The following is a 22,626-nucleotide window of genomic DNA, read 5'->3' on the forward strand; positions in this document are numbered from 1 at the left end:
AAGTACGTGGATTATAATCTGGACACTGGATCAGGTGAGTATAATTTTATTCACAGGTTCTACTTGGACAAGTGGACAGAGGTCGGCGTGTGAACATAGGTAAGTATGTGTCGACATGTGTGAAATAAAGTTTTACTATCACGGTGTGCGTGTCCTGTTTTTATTTGGGTATTTTTTTTCCAGTAGAACTACAGGTACCAGCGGGCCCGTTTTTCTCCCGCATGCTGGTACTTGTGGTTCTCCAAGTACCAGCTTGCGGGGAGGCTTGCTGGGACTTGTAGTACTACTGGAAAAATAAGATTTTACTCACCGGTAAATCTATTTCTCGTAGTCCGTAGTGGATGCTGGGGACTCCGTAAGGACCATGGGGTATAGACGGCTCCGCAGGAGACTGGGCACATCTAAAGAAAGCTTTAGGACTATCTGGTGTGCCCTGGCTCCTCCCCCTATGACCCTCCTCCAAGCCTCAGTTAGGACACTGTGCCCGGAAGAGCTGACACAATAAGGAAGGATTTTGAATCCCGGGTAAGACTCATACCAGCCACACCAATCACACCATATAACTCGTGATAGAAACCCCGGTTAACAGTATGATAACAATGAAACCTCTGAATAGATGGTTCGCAATAACAACCCGATTTGTGTAACAATAACTATTTACAAGTATTGCAGACAATCCGCACTAGGGATGGGCGCTCAGCATCCACTACGGACTACGAGAAATAGATTTACCGGTGAGTAAAATCTTATTTTCTCTGACGTCCTAGTGGATGCTGGGGACTCCGTAAGGACCATGGGGATTATACCAAAGCTCCCAAACGGGCGGGAGAGTGCGGATGACTCTGCAGCACCGAATGAGAGAACTCAAGGTCCTTCTCAGCCAGGGTATCAAATTTGTAGAATTTTGCAACGTGTTTGCCCCTGACCAAGTAGCAGCTCGGCCAAGTTGTAAAGCCGAGACCCCTCGGGCAGCCGCCGAAGATGAGCCCCCTTCCATGTGGAATGGGCTTTTACAGATTTAGTCCCACCGCAGAATGCGCAAGCTGAATAGTGCTACAAATCCAGCGCGCTATAGTCTGCTTAGAAGCATGAGCACCCAGCATGTTGGGTGCATCTAGGATAAACAGCGAGTCAGTTTTCCTGACTCCAGCCGTCCTGGAAATATAATTTTTCAGGGCCCTGACTACGTCCAGTAACTTGGAATCCTCCAAGTCCCTAGTAGCCGCAGGCACCACACTAGGTTGGTACAAGTGATAACCTGATACCACCTTCGGGAGAAAGTGAGGACGAGTCCTCAACTCTGCCCTATCCATATGGAAAGTCAGGTAAGGGCTTTTTTATGACAAAGCCGCCAATTCTGACACATGCCTGGCCGAAGCCAGAGCCAACACGACCACTTTTCATGTGAGATATTTCAAATCCACGGTTTTAAGTGGCTCAAATCAATGTGATTCCAGGAACTTCAAAACCACATTGAGATCCCAAGGTGCCACTGGGGCACAAAAAAGGGGCTGAATATGCAGCACTCCCTTACAACGTCTGCACTTCAGGCTGACATCCTTCCTGGCTTTGATCAGGATAAGAATGACTTCCTCCGGAATGCCTTTTTCACTCAGGATCCGGTGTTCAACCGCCATGCCGTCAATGCAGCCGCGGTAAGTCTTTGAACAGACAGGGCCCCTGCTGCAGCAGATCCTGTCTGAGTGGCAGAGGCCATGGGTCCTCTGAGATCAACTCCTGAAGTTCCAGGTACCAAGCCCTTCTTGGCCAATCCTGAACAATGAGTATAGTTCTTACTCCTCTTTTCCTTATTATCCTCAGTACCTTGGGTATGAGAGGGAGAGGAGGGAACACATAAACCGACTGGTACGCCCGCGGTGTCAATAGAGCATCCACAGCGATCGCCTGAGGTTCCCTTGACCTGGCGCAATATCTTTTTTATTGAGGCGGGACGCCATCATGTCCACCTGTGGTCTTTCCCAACGGTTTACCAGCATTTGGAAGACTTCTGGATGAAGTCCCTATTCTCCCGGGTGGAGTCTGCTGCGGAAGTCTGCTTCCCAGTTGTCCACTCTCGGAATGAACACTGCTGCCAGTGCTACCACATGATTTTCCGCCCAACGGGGAATCCTTGTGGCTTCTGCCATTGCCCTCCTGCTTCTTGTGCCGCCCTGCCTGTTTACATGGGCGAGCGCCGTGATGTTGTCTGATTGGATCAGTACGGCTGGTTTTGAAGCAGGGGCCTTGTTTGGCTTACGGCCTTGTAAAGGGCTCTTAGCTCCAGAAAATGTATGTGAAGTGGAATCTCCTGTTTGGACCACAGTCCTTGGAATTTTACTCCCTGTGTGACTGCACCCCAGCCCCAAAGGCTGGCATCCGTGTTTACCAGGACCCAGTCCTGTATTCCGAATCTGCAGCCCTCTAGTAGATGAGCCCTCTGCAGCCACCACCGCAGCGACACCCTGGTTCTTGCCGACCGGGTTATCCGCTGCTGTATCTGGAGATGGGACCCGGACCATTTGTCCAACAGGTCCCACTGGAAAATCCTTGCGTGGAACTTTCCGAATGGAATTTCTTCGTACGAAGCTACCATTTTTCCCAGGACTCGTGTGCATTGATGTACCGACACCTGTCCCGGTCTTAGGAGGTTTCTGACTAGAGATGACAACTCCTCGGCTTTTTCCATTGGAAGAAACACTTTTTTCTGGTCTGTTTCCAGAATCATTCCCAGGAACAGAAGACGTGTCGTCGGGACCAGCTGTGACTTTGGAATTGAGAATCCAGTCCTGCTGTTGCAGCAATTCCCGAGAAAGTGCTACCCCCTTACCAACTGTTCCTTGGACCTCGCCTTTATCCGGAGATCGTCCAAGTACGGGATAATTAAAACTCCCTTCTTGCGAAGGAGTATCATCATTTTGGTCATTACCCATGGTAAAGACCCTCGGTGCCGTGGATAATCCAAATGGCAGCGTCTGGAACTGATAGTGACAGTCCGGTACCACAATCTTGAGGTACTCCTGGTGAGGAGGGTAAATGGGGACATGCAGGTAAGTATCCTTGATGTCCCGAGAGACCCTGTAATCCCCCTCGTCCAGGATCGCAATAATCGCGATTCCATCTTGAACTTGAATCTTTTGTTATATGTGTTCAAGGATTTTAAATTTAAGATGGGTCTCACCGAACCATCCGGTTTCGGTACCACAAACATTGTGGAAAGGTAACACTTTTCCTGTTGAAGGAGGGGTACCTTGATAATCACTTGCTGTGAATACAGTTTTTTGGATAGCCACCAACACTGCCTCCCTGGCAGAGGGAGTTGCCGGTAAGGCAGATTTTAGGAAACGGCGGGGTGGGGGGGGGGGGGGGGGGGGACGTCTCGAATTCCAGCCTGTACCTCTGAGATACTGTTTGAAGAACCCAGGGATCCACTTGTGAGAGAGCCCAGTGTGCGCTGAAAATTTCTGAGACGGGCCCCCACCGTACCCAGGTCCGCCTGAGCAGCCCCAGCGTCATGCTGTGGACTTACCGGACGCAGGGGAGGACTTCTGCTCCCCGGAACTAGCTGTGTGCTGCAGCTTTTTCCCTCTACCTTTTCCTCTTGGCAGAAAAGATGAGCCTCTAGCCCTCTACTTTTCTGGGGCCGAAGGGACTGTACCTAATAATACAGTGCTTACTTTTGCTGTGGGGTAGCTTGTGGCAAAAGTTTTGATTTCCCAGCCGTAGCTGTGGAAACGAGGTCTGAAAGACCATCCCCAAACAGTTCCACCCCCTTCTAGGGCAAACTTCCATGTGCCGTTTTGAATCGGCATCGCCCGACCATTGCCGAGTCCATAACCCCCGTCTGGCGGCAATGGTTTTACATAGCGCTTATTAGTGATGCCAGTCGGCAAATATCCCTCTGTGCATCACGCATGTATAAGACAGCGTCTTTTATATGCTCTATTTTCAGCAAAATATTGTCCCTATCTACAGTATAAATATTATCCGACAGGGAATCTGACTACGCAGCTGCCGCACTGCACATCCATGCCGAGGCAATAGCAGGTCTCAATATAATGCCCGTGTGTGTGTATATAGCTTTAAGGGTAGTTTTCTGCTTTCTATCAGCAGGTCCTTCAGGGCGGCCGTATCCGTGACGGTAGTGCCACCTTTTTTAATAAGCGTGTAACCGCTTTATCTACCCTAGGGGTTATTTCCCAACGTGACCTATCCTCTGGCGGAAAAGGGTACGCTGCTTAGAAATTATCAATTTATCGGGGGAAGTCCACGCTTCCTCACACACCTCATATCAATTCCTCAGATGCAGGAAAACTACTGGGAGTTTTCTGTCACCAAACATAATACCCTTTTTTTGTGGTATCTGGGGTATTATCAGAAATGTATAATACATTTTTAATTGCCTCAATCATGTAACGGGTGGCCCTATTGGAAGGTACACTAGTCTCATCGTCGTCGACACTGGAGTCGGTATCCGTGTCAACATCTGTGTCTGCCATCTGAGGTAGCGGGCGTTTTAGAGCCCCTGATGACATGTGAGACGCTTGGACAGGCACAAGCTGAGCAGCCGGCTGTCCTATGTCGTCAAACCTTTTATGTAAGGAGTTGACACTGCCACGTAATTCCTTCCATAAGTCCATCCACACCGGTGTCGACCCCGCAGGGGGTGACATCCCATTCACAGGCATTTGCTCCGCCTCCACATCATTATCCTCATCATACATGTCGACACAGCAGTACCGACACACAGCACACACACAGGGAATGCTCTGACAGAGGACAGGACCCCACAAAGCCCTTTGGGGAGACAGAGGGAGAGTATGCCAGCACACACCAGAGCGCTATATATCACAGGGATATCACCTATAGAGAGTGTTTTCCCTTATAGCTGCATAATATATATATATATATATATATATGCTGCTCCTAATTTGTCCCCCCCCCCCCCTCTCTTTTTAACCCTTTTCTGTAGTGCAGGACTGCAGGGGAGAGTCGGGGAGCGATCCCTCCAGCAGAGCTGTGAGGGAAAATGGCGTCAGTGTGCTGAGGGAGATGGCTCCGCCACTTTTTCAGCGGGCTTTCTCCTGATATTGTAAAACTTCTGGCAGGGGTTAATAAACACCTATATAGCCCCTGGGGCTATATATGGTGTCAGTTCGCCAGCCAAGGTGTTAATATTGCTGCTCAGGGCGCCCCCCCCCAGCGCCCTGCACCCATCAGTGACCACAGTGTGTGGTGTGCATGAGGAGCAATGGCGCACAGCTGCAGTGCTGTGCGCTACCTTGGAGAAGACAGAAGTCTTCAGCCGCCGATTTTCCGGACCACCTTCTTGCTTCTGGCTCTGTAAGGGGGACGGCAGCGCGGCTCCGGGAACGGACGACGAGGTCGGGTCCTGTGTTCGATCCCTCTGGAGCTAATGGTGTCCAGTAGAGAAGCCCAAGCTACCACCACTTAGGTAGGTTCGCTTCTTCTCCCCTTAGTCCCTCGGTGCAGTGAGCCTGTTGTCAGCAGGTCTCACTGAAAATAAAAAACCTAACATATACTTTCTTCCTAGGAGCTCAGGAGAGCCCCTAGTGTGCATCCAGCTCAGCCGGGCACAGAAATCTAACTGAGGCTTGGAGGAGGGTCATAGGGGGAGGAGCCAGTGCACACCAGATAGTCCTAAAGCTTTCTTTAGATGTGCCCAGTCTCCTGCGGGGCCGTCTATTCCCCATGGTCCTTACAGAGTCCCCAGCATCCACTAGGACGTCAGAGAAAAACAATATTCTTTCAATTTTCTCAAGGCTATCAGCCCCCCATCCGCAGCCCTTGGATGGGGGGGGGACACACAACCTCTGGCTTCACCCCTGGCCCTTGGGTGGATGGGGGGGGGACCCCTTGATTGAAGGGGTCCCCACTCCCCCAGGGTACCCCGGCCAGGGGTGACTAGTTGGATATTTAATGCCACGGCCGCAGGGCGCTGTATAAAAGTGACCCCCGGCTGTGGCATTATCTGTCCAGCTAGTGGAGCCCGATGCTGGTGTAAAAAATACGGGGGACCCCTACTCTTTTTGTCCCCCGTATTTTTTGCACCAGCACCGGGCGCAGAGCCCGGTGCTGGTTTTAAAAATACGGGGGATCCCCTGTCATTTTTTTCCCCCGGATTTTTAGAACCAGGACCGGCTCAAAGAGCCCGAGGCTGGTTATGCTTAGGAGGGGGGACCCCACGCAATTTTTTTTCTGATTTTTTACCATTCCATTTAAAAAAAATAAAAAATAAAAAAATATATATTTTTAAAAATATATAAATAATACTTGTGCCTCCAAAATAGACAAACCAAGTACCTAATCCCTTCTAATATAAATAGATATGCTATTACCAATAAAAAAAACACCAAAAAAACATGTTTTTAAAAAATTTTATTAGATTCCGCCACCAAAGTGTGGCGGATTGAAAATGACGAATTTACTGTCTAAAAGCACTGTTGTCGAATTTCCAAACTTCAATTGAATATACTTTTGGCGAATTGCCGCATTTGAACCATTGCAGAAATGTCGAATTTGACAAATGTCGAATTTCAAAAAGTCGAATTTGGAAAGTCCGTTTTTTTGACGGAAAGTACTGAATTGCATTGTCGATTGTTTTTTTTGGCGAAAATGTCGACATTTTTGGGAATTCGACCGCAATTGCATATACCCCTATGCCTGGCACGAGTCAGCTGACAGGTCCTGTGAAACTATGCTAGCCGCAGGCATCTTTTTTGATGAAACTGTCTGTTGCAACGGGACTAGAACACACCAGCAAACTGTGCAAATGAATTTGATATGCAGCACTTTTTTGTCTGTGTGTGACTGAGTAGGACGCTAAACAGGACTTGCCATGGAGAAAAGCCACGCCACTGCATGCAGATTCAATTAAAAAATTGTTTTTCCGCCGGCAGCCAGTAGATGGCGCCCAGACAGAGCTATTAAATTGTAGCTCTGTTTGGGCGCGAATTGTAACTGGCACCTGCATTTCAGCTCGCACCTCAAAGGGGTGGCAAGCTGAAATGCACAAAAAGTAACCCATTTGGTACTTTTTTGCAACCACGTGCAGCACTTTGGTCAGGTTTAGCTGCTTTACGCGGCTCAACCAGACTTCTATGGGTACAATCAGGGCAATAAAAATAGGAATTTAATACCTCCCGGTAATTCCTTTTCTCGTAGTCCGTAGTGGATACTGGGGATCTGTACTTTAGTACCAAGGGGTATAGATCGGGTCCACTGGAGCCTGGTACTTTAAAACCTTTAGTGTGTGTATGTTAGAGATGCGTGGCGGGCACTTTTTTCGGTTTTGGTTTTGGATCTGGATAGGTTTTTCCAAAACCACCATTTCGTGTTTTGTTTTTGGTTCTGGATGATTTTTGAAAAAAATAGGATTTTAATTACATACCGGTAAATCCTTTTCTCGTAGTCCGTAGAGAATACTGGGGTTCCATTTAGTACCATGAGGTATAGACGAGTCCATTAGGAGCCATGGGCACTTTAAGAATTTGATAGTGTGGGCTGGCTCCTCCTTATATGCCCCTCCTACCAGACTCAGTCTAGGAAACTGTGCCCAAGGAGACGGACATACTTTGAGAGAAGGATAGATAAAGATAGTGGTGAGATTCCGAACCAGCACACACATCAAGAGGAAAGCCATGCTAACCCAACTTTAAACAGGAACAGCAACAGCTGAACCAACAACACTTTACCAAGTACCAGTGCAGGAAGAACGAAGCACCGGGCGGGCGCCCAGTATCCTCTACGGACTACGAGAAAGGGATTTACCGGTAAGTAATTAAAATCCTATTTTCTCTTACGTCCTAGAGGATCCTGGGGTTCCATTTAGTACTATGGGGATGTACCAAAGCTGCCAAAACAGGTGGGAGAGTGCTGAGGATCCTGCAGAACTGACTGACCCAACTGAAGGTCCTCAGAGGCCAAAGTATCGAACTTGTAGAAACTAGCAAACGTGTTGGAACCTGACCAAGTCACTGCTCGGCAGAGCTGTAAAGCCGAGACACCCCGGGCAGCAGCCCAGGAAGAACCCATAAAATTATACTCACCTGATCCAGTGTCCAGATTATAATCCACGTACTTGGCAAAAAAAAAAAACCGAACACCCGGACCAAACGGACTGAAAGGGGTCCCATATTTACACATAGGACCCCTTTCCACGAATGCCGGGACCCCACGTGACTGCTGTCACAGAAAGGTCCCTTCAGCCAATCAGGAAGCGCTACTTCGTGGCACTCACCTGATTGGCTGTATGCGCGTCTGCTGGCAGACAGCGCATCGCACAGCTCCCTCCATTAGTTTCAATGGTGGGAACTTTGCCGTCTGCGGTGGGGTTACCCGCGGTCAGCCGCTGACCGCGGGTGACCTCACCGCTGACCGCAAAGTTCCCACCATTGAATATAATGGAGGGAGCTGTGCGATGCGCTGTCTGACAGCTCTTTGGTCCAGGTGTTCTGTTTTCTTTTTTTGCCAAGTACGTGGATTATAATCTGGACACTGGATCAGGTGAGTATAATTTTATTCACAGGTTCTACTTGGACAAGTGGACAGAGGTCGGCGTGTGAACATAGGTAAGTATGTGTCGATATGTGTGAAATAAAGTTTTACTATCACGGTGTGCGTGTCCTGTTTTTATTTGGGTATTTTTTTTCCAGTAGAACTCCAGGTACCAGCGGGCCCGTTTTTCTCCCGCATGCTGGTACTTGTGGTTCTCCAAGTACCAGCTTGCGGGGAGGCTTGCTGGGACTTGTAGTACTACTGGAAAAATAAGATTTTACTCACCGGTAAATCTATTTCTCGTAGTCCGTAGTGGATGCTGGGGACTCCGTAAGGACCATGGGGTATAGACGGCTCCGCAGGAGACTGGGCACATCTAAAGAAAGCTTTAGGACTATCTGGTGTGCCCTGGCTCCTCCCCCTATGACCCTCCTCCAAGCCTCAGTTAGGACACTGTGCCCGGAAGAGCTGACACAATAAGGAAGGATTTTGAATCCCGGGTAAGACTCATACCAGCCACACCAATCACACCATATAACTCGTGATAGAAACCCCGGTTAACAGTATGATAACAATGAAACCTCTGAATAGATGGTTCGCAATAACAACCCGATTTGTGTAACAATAACTATTTACAAGTATTGCAGACAATCCGCACTAGGGATGGGCGCTCAGCATCCACTACGGACTACGAGAAATAGATTTACCGGTGAGTAAAATCTTATTTTCTCTGACGTCCTAGTGGATGCTGGGGACTCCGTAAGGACCATGGGGATTATACCAAAGCTCCCAAACGGGCGGGAGAGTGCGGATGACTCTGCAGCACCGAATGAGAGAACTCAAGGTCCTTCTCAGCCAGGGTATCAAATTTGTAGAATTTTGTAACGTGTTTGCCCCTGACCAAGTAGCAGCTCGGCCAAGTTGTAAAGCCGAGACCCCTCGGGCAGCCGCCGAAGATGAGCCCCCTTCCATGTGGAATGGGCTTTTACAGATTTAGTCCCACCGCAGAATGCGCAAGCTGAATAGTGCTACAAATCCAGCGCGCTATAGTCTGCTTAGAAGCATGAGCACCCAGCATGTTGGGTGCATCTAGGATAAACAGCGAGTCAGTTTTCCTGACTCCAGCCGTCCTGGAAATATAATTTTTCAGGGCCCTGACTACGTCCAGTAACTTGGAATCCTCCAAGTCCCTAGTAGCCGCAGGCACCACACTAGGTTGGTACAAGTGATAACCTGATACCACCTTCGGGAGAAAGTGAGGACGAGTCCTCAACTCTGCCCTATCCATATGGAAAGTCAGGTAAGGGCTTTTTTATGACAAAGCCGCCAATTCTGACACATGCCTGGCCGAAGCCAGAGCCAACACGACCACTTTTCATGTGAGATATTTCAAATCCACGGTTTTAAGTGGCTCAAATCAATGTGATTCCAGGAACTTCAAAACCACATTGAGATCCCAAGGTGCCACTGGGGCACAAAAAAGGGGCTGAATATGCAGCACTCCCTTACAACGTCTGCACTTCAGGCTGACATCCTTCCTGGCTTTGAACAGGATAAGAATGACTTCCTCCGGAATGCCTTTTTCACTCAGGATCCGGTGTTCAACCGCCATGCCGTCAATGCAGCCGCGGTAAGTCTTTGAACAGACAGGGCCCCTGCTGCAGCAGATCCTGTCTGAGTGGCAGAGGCCATGGGTCCTCTGAGATCAACTCCTGAAGTTCCAGGTACCAAGCCCTTCTTGGCCAATCCTGAACAATGAGTATAGTTCTTACTCCTCTTTTCCTTATTATCCTCAGTACCTTGGGTATGAGAGGGAGAGGAGGAAACACATAAACCGACTGGTACGCCCGCGGTGTCAATAGAGCATCCACAGCGATCGCCTGAGGTTCCCTTGACCTGGCGCAATATCTTTTTTATTGAGGCGGGACGCCATCATGTCCACCTGTGGTCTTTCCCAACGGTTTACCAGCATTTGGAAGACTTCTGGATGAAGTCCCTATTCTCCCGGGTGGAGTCTGCTGCGGAAGTCTGCTTCCCAGTTGTCCACTCTCGGAATGAACACTGCTGCCAGTGCTACCACATGATTTTCCGCCCAACGGGGAATCCTTGTGGCTTCTGCCATTGCCCTCCTGCTTCTTGTGCCGCCCTGCCTGTTTACATGGGCGAGCGCCGTGATGTTGTCTGATTGGATCAGTACGGCTGGTTTTGAAGCAGGGGCCTTGTTTGGCTTACGGCCTTGTAAAGGGCTCTTAGCTCCAGAAAATTTATGTGAAGTGGAATCTCCTGTTTGGACCACAGTCCTTGGAATTTTACTCCCTGTGTGACTGCACCCCAGCCCCAAAGGCTGGCATCCGTGTTTACCAGGACCCAGTCCTGTATTCCGAATCTGCAGCCCTCTAGTAGATGAGCCCTCTGCAGCCACCACCGCAGCGACACCCTGGTTCTTGCCGACCGGGTTATCCGCTGCTGTATCTGGAGATGGGACCCGGACCATTTGTCCAACAGGTCCCACTGGAAAATCCTTGCGTGGAACTTTCCGAATGGAATTTCTTCGTACGAAGCTACCATTTTTCCCAGGACTCGTGTGCATTGATGTACCGACACCTGTCCCGGTCTTAGGAGGTTTCTGACTAGAGATGACAACTCCTCGGCTTTTTCCATTGGAAGAAACACTTTTTTCTGGTCTGTTTCCAGAATCATTCCCAGGAACAGAAGACGTGTCGTCGGGACCAGCTGTGACTTTGGAATTGAGAATCCAGTCCTGCTGTTGCAGCAATTCCCGAGAAAGTGCTACCCCCTTACCAACTGTTCCTTGGACCTCGCCTTTATCCGGAGATCGTCCAAGTACGGGATAATTAAAACTCCCTTCTTGCGAAGAAGTATCATCATTTTGGTCATTACCCATGGTAAAGACCCTCGGTGCCGTGGATAATCCAAATGGCAGCGTCTGGAACTGATAGTGACAGTCCGGTACCACAATCTTGAGGTACTCCTGGTGAGGAGGGTAAATGGGGACATGCAGGTAAGTATCCTTGATGTCCCGAGAGACCCTGTAATCCCCCTCGTCCAGGATCGCAATAATCGCGATTCCATCTTGAACTTGAATCTTTTGTTATATGTGTTCAAGGATTTTAAATTTAAGATGGGTCTCACCGAACCATCCGGTTTCGGTACCACAAACATTGTGGAAAGGTAACACTTTTCCTGTTGAAGGAGGGGTACCTTGATAATCACTTGCTGTGAATACAGTTTTTTGGATAGCCACCAACACTGCCTCCCTGGCAGAGGGAGTTGCCGGTAAGGCAGATTTTAGGAAACGGCGGGGGGGGGGGAAGACGTCTCGAATTCCAGCCTGTACCTCTGAGATACTGTTTGAAGAACCCAGGGATCCACTTGTGAGAGAGCCCACTGTGCGCTGAAAATTTCTGAGACGGGCCCCCACCGTACCCAGGTCCGCCTGAGCAGCCCCAGCGTCATGTTGTGGACTTACCGGACGCAGGGGAGGACTTCTGCTCCTGTCCTATGTCGTCAAACCTTTTATGTAAGGAGTTGACACTGCCACGTAATTCCTTCCATAAGTCCATCCACACCGGTGTCGACCCCGCAGGGGGTGACATCCCATTCACAGGCATTTGCTCCGCCTCCACATCATTATCCTCATCATACATGTCGACACAGCAGTACCGACACAGCACACACACAGGGAATGCTCTGACAGAGGACAGGACCCCACAAAGCCCTTTGGGGAGACAGAGGGAGAGTATGCCAGCACACACCAGAGCGCTATATATCACAGGGATATCACCTATAGAGAGTGTTTTCCCTTATAGCTGCATAATATATATATATATGCTGGGCCTAATTTGTGACCCCCCCTCTCTTTTTAACCCTTTTCTGTAGTGCAGGACTGCAGGGGAGAGTCGGGGAGCGATCCCTCCAGCAGAGCTGTGAGGGAAAATGGCGTCAGTGTGCTGAGGGAGATGGCTCCGACACTTTTTCAGCGGGCTTTCTCCTGATATTGTAAAACTTCTGGCAGGGGTTAATAAACACCTATATAGCCCCTGGGGCTATATATGGTGTCAGTTCGCCAGCCAAGGTGTTAATATTGCTGCTCAGGGCGCCCCCCCCCCCAGCGCCCTGCACCCATCAGTGACCACAGTGTGTGGTGTGCATGAGGAGCAATGGCGCACAGCTGCAGTGCTGTGCGCTACCTTGGAGAAGACAGAAGTCTTCAGCCGCCGATTTTCCGGACCACCTTCTTGCTTCTGGCTCTGTAAGGGGGACGGCGGCGCGGCTCCGGGAACGGACGACGAGGTCGGGTCCTGTGTTCGATCCCTCTGGAGCTAATGGTGTCCAGTAGAGAAGCCCAAGCTACCACCACTTAGGTAGGTTCGCTTCTTCTCCCCTTAGTCCCTCGGTGCAGTGAGCCTGTTGTCAGCAGGTCTCACTGAAAATAAAAAACCTAACATATACTTTCTTCCTAGGAGCTCAGGAGAGCCCCTAGTGTGCATCCAGCTCAGCCGGGCACAGAAATCTAACTGAGGCTTGGAGGAGGGTCATAGGGGGAGGAGCCAGTGCACACCAGATAGTCCTAAAGCTTTCTTTAGATGTGCCCAGTCTCCTGCGGGGCCGTCTATTCCCCATGGTCCTTACAGAGTCCCCAGCATCCACTAGGACGTCAGAGAAAAACAATATTCTTTCAATTTTCTCAAGGCTATCAGCCCCCCATCCGCAGCCCTTGGATGGGGGGGGGGGGGGGGGGACACGACAACCTCTGGCTTCACCCCTGGCCCTTGGGTGGATGGGGGGGGACCCCTTGATTGAAGGGGTCCCCACTCCCCCAGGGTACCCCGGCCAGGGGTGACTAGTTGGATATTTAATGCCACGGCCGCAGGGCGCTGTATAAAAGTGACCCCCGGCTGTGGCATTATCTGTCCAGCTAGTGGAGCCCGATGCTGGTGTAAAAAATACGGGGGACCCCTACTCTTTTTGTCCCCCGTATTTTTTGCACCAGCACCGGGCGCAGAGCCCGGTGCTGGTTTTAAAAATACGGGGGATCCCCTGTCATTTTTTTCCCCCGGATTTTTAGAACCAGGACCGGCTCAAAGAGCCCGAGGCTGGTTATGCTTAGGAGGGGGGACCCCACGCAATTTTTTTTCTGATTTTTACCATTCCATTTAAAAAAAATAAAAAATAAAAAAATATATATTTTTAAAAATATATAAATAATACTTGTGCCTCCAAAATAGACAAACCAAGTACCTAATCCCTTCTAATATAAATAGATATGCTATTACCAATAAAAAGAACACCAAAAAAACATGTTTTTAAAAAATTTTATTAGATTCCGCCACCAAAGTGTGGCGGATTGAAAATGACGAATTTACTGTCTAAAAGCACTGTTGTCGAATTTCCAAACTTCAATTGAATATACTTTTGGCGAATTGCCGCATTTGTACCATTGCAGAAATGTCGAATTTGACAAATGTCGAATTTCAAAAAGTCGAATTTGGAAAGTCCGTTTTTTTGACGGAAAGTACTGAATTGCATTGTCGATTGTTTTTTTTGGCGAAAATGTCGACATTTTCGGGAATTCGACCGCAATTGCATATACCCCTATGCCTGGCACGAGTCAGCTGACAGGTCCTGTGAAACTATGCTAGCCGCAGGCATCTTTTTTGATGAAACTGTCTGTTGCAACGGGACTAGAACACACCAGCAAACTGTGCAAATGAATTTGATATGCAGCACTTTTTTGTCTGTGTGTGACTGAGTAGGACGCTAAACAGGACTTGCCATGGAGAAAAGCCACGCCACTGCATGCAGATTCAATTAAAAAATTGTTTTTCCGCCGGCAGCCAGTAGATGGCGCCCAGACAGAGCTATTAAATTGTAGCTCTGTTTGGGCGCGAATTGTAACTGGCACCTGCATTTCAGCTCGCACCTCAAAGGGGTGGCAAGCTGAAATGCACAAAAAGTAACCCATTTGGTACTTTTTTGCAACCACGTGCAGCACTTTGGTCAGGTTTAGCTGCTTTACGCGGCTCAACCAGACTTCTATGGGTACAATCAGGGCAATAAAAATAGGAATTTAATACCTCCCGGTAATTCCTTTTCTCGTAGTCCGTAGTGGATACTGGGGATCTGTACTTTAGTACCAAGGGGTATAGATCGGGTCCACTGGAGCCTGGTACTTTAAAACCTTTAGTGTGTGTATGTTAGAGATGTGTGGCGGGCACTTTTTTCGGTGTTTTGGTTTTGGATCTGGATAGGTTTTTCCAAAACCACTATTTCGTGTTTTGTTTTTGGTTCTGGATGATTTTTGAAAAAAATAGGATTTTAATTACATACCGGTAAATCCTTTTCTCGTAGTCCGTAGAGAATACTGGGGTTCCATTTAGTACCATGAGGTATAGACGGGTCCATTAGGAGCCATGGGCACTTTAAGAATTTGATAGTGTGGGCTGGCTCCTCCTTATATGCCCCTCCTACCAGACTCAGTCTAGGAAACTGTGCCCAAGGAGACGGACATACTTTGAGAGAAGGATAGATAAAGATAGTGGTGAGATTCCGAACCAGCACACACGTCAAGAGGAAAGCCATGCTAACCCAACTTTAAACAGGAACAGCAACAGCTGAACCAACAACACTTTACCAAGTACCAGTGCAGGAAGAACGAAGCACCGGGCGGGCGCCCAGTATCCTCTACGGACTACGAGAAAGGGATTTACCGGTAAGTAATTAAAATCCTATTTTCTCTTACGTCCTAGAGGATCCTGGGGTTCCATTTAGTACTATGGGGATGTACCAAAGCTGCCAAAACAGGTGGGAGAGTGCTGAGGATCCTGCAGAACTGACTGACCCAACTGAAGGTCCTCAGAGGCCAAAGTATCGAACTTGTAGAAACTAGCAAACGTGTTGGAACCTGACCAAGTCACTGCTCGGCAGAGCTGTAAAGACGAGACACCCCGGGCAGCAGCCCAGGAAGAACCCATTGACCTAGTAGAGTGGGCATGTACAGAATTCAGAACCGGCAAACCTGCTGTGGAATAAGCATGCTGGAAAGTGAACCTGATCCAACGTGCAATTGTCTGCTTTGAAGCAGGATACCCAATTTTATTGGGATCATATAGAACGAACAGCGAGTCGGATTTCATGTGACGAGCTGTTCCCTTTACATACACCTTCAAAGCCCTCACAATGGGGGTCATTCCGAGTTGTTCGCTCGTTATTTTTTTCTCGCAACGGAGCGATTAGTCGCTAATGCGCATGCGCAATGTCCGCAGTGCGACTGCTCCAAGTAAATGTGCTATGCAGTTAGGAATTTTACTCACGGCATTACGAGGTTTTTTCTTCGTTCTGGTGATCGTAATGTGATTGACAGGAAGTGGGTGTTTCTGGGCGGAAACTGGCCGTTTTATGGGAGTGTGTGAAAAAACGCTACAGTTTTTGGAAAAAACGCGGGAGTGGCTGGAGAAACGGAGGAGTGTCTGGGCGAACGCTGGGTGTGTTTGCGTCGTCAAACCAGGAACGACAAGCACTGAACTGATCGCACTGGAAGAGTAAGTCTCGAGCTACTCAGAAACTGCACAGAGAAGTCTTTTCGCAATATTGCGAATCTTTCGGTCGCAATTTTGATAAGCTAAGATTCACTCCCAGTAGGTGGCGGCTTAGCGTGTGCAAAGCTGCTAAAAGCAGCTTGCGAGCGAACTCGGAATGAGGGCCAATATCCATAGACTTTGAAGTACAGTAGCAGAGGTGTCCGTAACAGCCGGAACCACAATAGGTTGGGTTGATGTGAAACGCGGACACCATCTTAGGAGTTCAGCTCTGTCCTCATGGAAAATTAAGTAGGGACTCTTGTGAGACAACGCCCCTAGCTCCGACACGCATCTTGCTGAAGCCAAGGCCAACAGTGTGACGGTATTCCATGTAAAGGTACTTTATGTCAACCTCCTGTAACTGTTCAAACCAGTCCGATTGGAGGAACAGCAGCACCAAATTGAGATCCCAAGGTGCCGTGGGAGGCACAAAGGGAGGTTGAATGCACAGAACACCTTTCAAAAAGGTCTGGACCTCAGGGAGAGAAGCCAATTGTTTTTGAAAGAAAATGGACAAGGCCGAAATCTGGACTTTTATGGAGCGAAGACGTAGGCCCACATCCACACCTGCCTGCAGAAAAAGCAGGAAACATCACAGGTGAAATTCCATAGCAGAATATTTTCTGCCCTCACGCCAAGAGACGCATTTCTTCCAAATACGGTGGTAATGTTTAGACGTTACCCCCTTCCTGGCTTGGATCATAGCTGGGATAACTTTGTTAGGGTACCCTCTGCTGGCTAGAATCAGACGTTCAACTTCCATGCCTTCAAACATAGCCGTGGTAAGTCCTGATAGACGCCCTGTTGCAGAAGATCCTCGCAAAGAGGTAGAGGCCACGGATCTGCGAGGAGCATCTCCAGGAAGTCCGCATACCAGGCCCTTCTTGGCCAGCCGGAGCAATAAAAACTGCTTGAACGTTTTCCTTTTTTATTCTTTTCAGAATTCTTGGGATCAGAGGAAGTGGAGGAAACACGTACAACATCTGACAGACCCATGGAGTCGTCAGAGCGTCCACCGCCACTGACTGTGGGTCTCTCGACCTGGAACAATACTGCTTGAGCTTCTTGTTGGAACGAGAGGCCATCATGTCGATGTGTGGATATCCTTACCGACGTGTCAAGCACCTGAACACTTCTGGGTGAAGGCCCCACTCCCCTGGGTGCAGGTCGTGTCTGCTGAGGAAGGCTGCTTCCCAGTTCTCTACTCCCAGAAGGAAGACCGCTGACAACGCCACAGTTTTTTTTCTGCCCAGTGGAGAAGTCTAGACACCTGTGACATTGCTGCTCTGCTTTTCGTTCCGCCCTGTCGGTTTAAGTATGTTACCGCCGTCACATTGTCTGACTGGACCTGAATGGCCCGATCCTGAAGATGAGCGGCCTGCCGAAGGGCGCTGTATATGGCCCTGAGTTCCAGAATGTTGATTGGAAGCGTGACTTCCTGACTTGACCATCTTCCTTGAAACTGCACCTTCGGGGTGACTGCTCCCCAACCTCTGAGGCTTTCGTCCGTGGTTAACTACTTGAGGAATTTTATTTCTTTGAATGTTGTTTGTATGTTATACATATATTAAACTGTTTTACGCTATATGTTCTCTTTTCCATTTTGTTGCATAAATAATTAACGGGGACGGCTATATGAGAACTAAGTGACCAGTGAATCAACAAAGTCTGATGAGGCGTCCAGATCAGATTGTGAAGGTATGCATCCTTGATATTCAGAGACACAAGGAATTCCCCCTTCCTCCAGACCGGAGATCACCGCTCTCAGAGACTCCACCTTGAACCTGAACACTCTTAAGAACGGATTCAAAGACTTGAGGTTCAGAATTGGTCGTACCGAACTGTCCGGTTTCGGTACTACAAACAAGTTGGTATAGTACCCCTTGTTGTGCAGATGAGGTGGAACTGGAACAATGACCTGAGTCTGAACCAGTTTTTGATGGTCTGCTGTAAAGTTATACTTGCCTCTTGTGAAACTGGTATGCCTGATTTGAAGAATCTGTGAGGTGGGCGGTCCTGGAACTCCAGTCTGTAGTCCTGGGAAATAAGATCTATGAACCAGGGATCCCAGCACGAACTTGACCAGATGTGACTGAAGAATTTTAGTCGAGCTCCCACCTGACAGCCCTCCAGGCATCGTGGTCCACCGTCATGTGGAAGGCTTTGAGGAAGCAGAGCCTGAGCTCTGTTCCTGAGCACCTGCAGTTGCTGGTTTGCCTTGGAAGACGTAGAAGCACCTCTGGATTTTCCCTTAAACTTGGCTGTCCAAAAGGACTGTAAATTTGAAGATGAATAAGCTTTCCTGGCTGGGGGAGCTGCGAAGGAAGATATGTAGACTTACCCGCAGTAGCTTTGGAGATCCATTTGTCTAGTTCATCTCCAAACAAGGCCTCTCCTGTGAACGGCAGGCCCTCCATGCCTTTCCTGGAGTCCGCATCAACAGTCCACTGGCGTAGCCACAAGCCCCTGCGGTACTGACACAACCATAGAGGTGGTGCGTGCATTAATCAAACCAATCTCTTTTATGGCCCCCACCATAAAGTTTGCAGAGTCCTGTATATGCTGCAGAAGCAAAACAACATCCCCCCGAGACAAGGAATCTAACCCCTCAATTAGGTTACCTGACTATTTAGCAATGGCTTTTGTTATCCACGCACATGCAATAGTGGGTCTTTGGGCCTCCCCAGCAGCTGTGTATAATGATTTGAGTGTAGTCTCAATTTTACGATCAGCTATATCTTTTAGGGAGGGTGCAGCCGGGACAGGCAATACAATTTTACGTGACAGGCTGGATACTAATGTATCCACTATCTGTGGATTTTCCCATTTTTTTCTATCCTCAGGAGGAAAAGGAAGATATCAACCTTTTAGGGATTTGAAATTTCCTATCAGGATTAACCCACTGTTCTTCAAACAGGGTATTTAGTTCCTTTGACACAGGAAAAGTGGCTGAGGATTTATTTTTTACATTAAAATAAGATTCCTCAGTCTCCTCTGTCACCTTATCAGGGATATGCAGAACCTCTCTGATAGCGCCTATGAGAGCCTCTATTCCCTGTTCCCTCTATTCCACCTCTGAGTCCACTTCCCCCTCCTCCATGTCTGACCCTTCATCATCAGAGTCAGACTGCAGGATATGGGCCAAAGGACGTTTTTGTGGACAAATGTCAGGGGACTGAGACGCTGGTTTAGGTACTGAGTCTCTGTTCATAAACTCAGTCATCGATTGTGTTAAGTATTGAGTCTCTTTCTCATTGCGGGACAATTTAGTGGAAATATTGGAGATCATACCCCTAATGCAATCTAGCCAAGCTGGTTCTGCCCCGCTAGCCTGGGAGGGTGCACTGCATTGAGTACACTGTAGCGAACCCCCTGAAGAGGAACACTGTGCCTTACAAGAAACACACTCTTTGTCTGACATACTGTGACAGTACACACACAGGAACAGGTTAAAAAGCACAATTAACCCACAAAGAACCCTTCAAGAGACACAAAGATAGCATGGAGCAAGCACGCAGCACTCTTACTGCTAATGCCAAGCTTAGCCGTATCGCAGACGAAGTACCCAGATTGGGGACTTTGTAGACTAGTAAGCGCTCCCCCACCCCACCCCTCCTGCTATGACCCCCTGGTACCGCTGAGGTAATCTGGAATCTCTCCGGAAGAGTTGTGCGTCCCTGTCAGTGTCTGTCCACTGCAGAGGGAAAATGGTGCTGGTGAGCTGCTGGATCCGCTCATAGTGAAGCCCTGCCGCTTCAATGGCGCACAGTCTTCCCGCTTTTTTATACTGGCTGAGGTAATTTTTTATGCTTAAAATGGAGTCAGTCACCTTTTAAGTCTTTAATGCCAGTCTGGGTACTGTGTACACTTGTAGCGTACTTAGACTCAGTTCGCTCCCTCAGAAGCAGTGAGTCCGCTCTGTGTACTGAGTCCCGAGACTCCGCCACCCCCGTAGAAGCTGTGCGTCTCTGTACCCTCATGCCGACAAAGGCCGGCGACCCGCTAACCGGGACGCCTGCTTAGTACTCACCACTCTTCTTTCTTCTGGCACTGTTAGAGGTAGTGGCATGCTACTGGAATGTACGCTTGCCGTGGTGGGGCGTGCAAATAGTTTCCTCAGGAGCTAGTGTCCTGTCAGTGGTGAATGGGACCATTAACACACACCACCCCCCAAGTCCCGCGAAGCAGGCAGGCTGGTGCCATCCAATCCTACCTGAAAATAACAAACAGAAAAATAAATGCAGAAAACTCTTCAGGTGCGACGTGACCGGCTCCTCCGGGCACATTTTCTAAACCGAGTCTGGTTGGAGGGGCATAGAGGGAGGGGCATAGAGGGAGGAGCCAGCACACGCTATCAAATTCTTAGAAGTCCCAAAGGCTCCTAGTGGACCAGTCTATACCCCATGGTACTAAATGGATTCCCAGTATCCTCTAGGATGTAAGACAAAATAATAAACAAATATAAAAAATAAAAGGAAACTCTGGAGCTCCAGAGAAATGCACCCGGCTCCTTGGGCACATTTTTCTAAACGGAGTCTGGTAGGAAAGGCATAAAGGGGAGGAGCCAGCATACACATACTAAAGGTTTTGAAGTGCCAGGCTTCAGTGGACCCGATCTATACCATATGGTACTAAAGTACAGATCCCCAGTATCCAATAGAACATGAGAAAAAGATCCACTGAATATCGTCCCACGACCTCCCGTCACTTTAGACAGATTAGGCGCAATAACAAATTAATATCACCCAGGGACTCAGTCACACACAAAAATACAAGTGTCGCATATAAAATTAGAGCAGGAAAAAAAGAATTTCAAATTCCGTGCGCACTAGACTGAAGTGCAGCTACACAATACATAGGTGTGTAAATCCACCAAACACACAAGGAACAGATACAAGATACAAATTGTGCATTTAACAGTAGCGCTCTCCAACCACCATGTTTAAAACTTCACCCTCAAAGTGAAACAGAATAATTACAAATGATTCACCATGAAGGAATAGAGGGGTTCTTCGCCCTCCCTTTGCTTAGATCTAGATAAGCAGCAGCACCCGCTTCTCTCTTTAGATCACAGAACAAATGGAAAATTCTCCAAAGCCTCAGAGAAAATCCGTAATGAATTGGGATGTATTTACTTCTTGCTGAACATCCTAGACAACACTTTAAAAAGAGAGAGACATAGTGTAGCAGTCCTTAAACATAGATACTAATTTCTTTCACAGACCGCACTTACAAAAAAGTGAGTTAAAAGAAGCATTTAAAATCAACTCCAATGGACATATCACCAAGATGACATCTTTCCTCCTTGGGAATTCCTGTAACACCAGCTGGACACGGTGAGTAGGGGTGCCGGGTTCCGGATCCACAAAACCCAGGAAGACCCTTCAGAGCGAATGGAGAAAGTCCACGGAATGTAACAACAGGCGAAGCTTCGCCTGTTGTTACATCCCGTGGACTTTCTCCATTCGCTCTGAAGGGTCTTCCTGGGTTTTGTGGAGCTGTGGATCCGGAACCCGGCACCCCTACTCACCGTGTCCAGCTGGTGTTACAGGAATTCCCAAGGAGGAAAGATGTCATCTTGGTGATATGTCCATTGGAGTTGATTTTAAATGCTTCTTTAAACTCACTTTTTTGTAAGTGCGGTCTGTGAAATAAATTAGTATCTATGTTTAAGGACTGCTACACTATGTCTCTCTCTTTTTAAAGTGTTGTCTAGGATGTTCAGCAAGAAGTAAATACATCCCAATTCATTACGGATTTTCTCTGAGGCTTTGGAGAATTTTCCATTTGTTCTGTGATCTAAAGAGAGAAGCGGGTGCTGCTGCTTATCTAGATCTAAGCAAAGGGAGGGCGAAGAACCCCTCTATTCCTTCATGGTGAATCATTTGTAATTATTCTGTTTCACTTTGAGGGTGAAGTTTTAAACATGGTGGTTGGAGAGCGCTACTGTTAAATGCACAATTTGTATCTTGCATATAAAATTAGATCAGCACAGCCTCTTGCTGCTCCCTAATTGCAACCCCTGACGCCAGCAGAGTCTCACAGTACCTGGCATGCCGTTTGGCGCAATTTCAGCAAAGATGCATAAGGACACATCTGTATTTGGTGATGTAAGGTGACATTAGTACTAGACACTGACATGCATGTATTTTGAGCCTATACATATAAATGATTAAAATTAACAAACTGAGTGAGACATGTACCAGTAGGTCTGGAAGTCTGCGTGTGAGAAGTGATAATTCTGGGTGGCTGATCTATTATGGAGTTACTAACGAATGTACTTGTTGGATTCTTGAAGTAAGCTGGAATTTATTCAGGCCCAATGATCAGTACATTAACACACCACTTTGGGCTAGTATTGCTCAGATGCCTCATGAATATATTTTGGTTTCCTGAATTTGTATTGCTGTAGTTCATTATCACAACAAATGGGGTCTTAGTAAACAGGGAGCTTAAGAACATTTATTTAGTACGTGGTAGTGCAACTAGGAGGTATTTCCATAGCAGCTCC

The 22,626-nt window shown here is 48.2% G+C and overlaps 1 protein-coding gene across 2 annotated transcripts in view; it reads right to left on the minus strand.

The window, feature by feature from the left end:
• PPM1A (protein phosphatase, Mg2+/Mn2+ dependent 1A) overlaps nt 1-22,626 on the minus strand; it is a 280,963-nt gene that overhangs the window by 151,640 nt on the left and 106,697 nt on the right. The window lies entirely within an intron of this gene.

Source organism: Pseudophryne corroboree, chromosome 12 (assembly GCF_028390025.1).
Source record: "Pseudophryne corroboree isolate aPseCor3 chromosome 12, aPseCor3.hap2, whole genome shotgun sequence".
NCBI lineage: Eukaryota > Metazoa > Chordata > Amphibia > Anura > Myobatrachidae > Pseudophryne > Pseudophryne corroboree.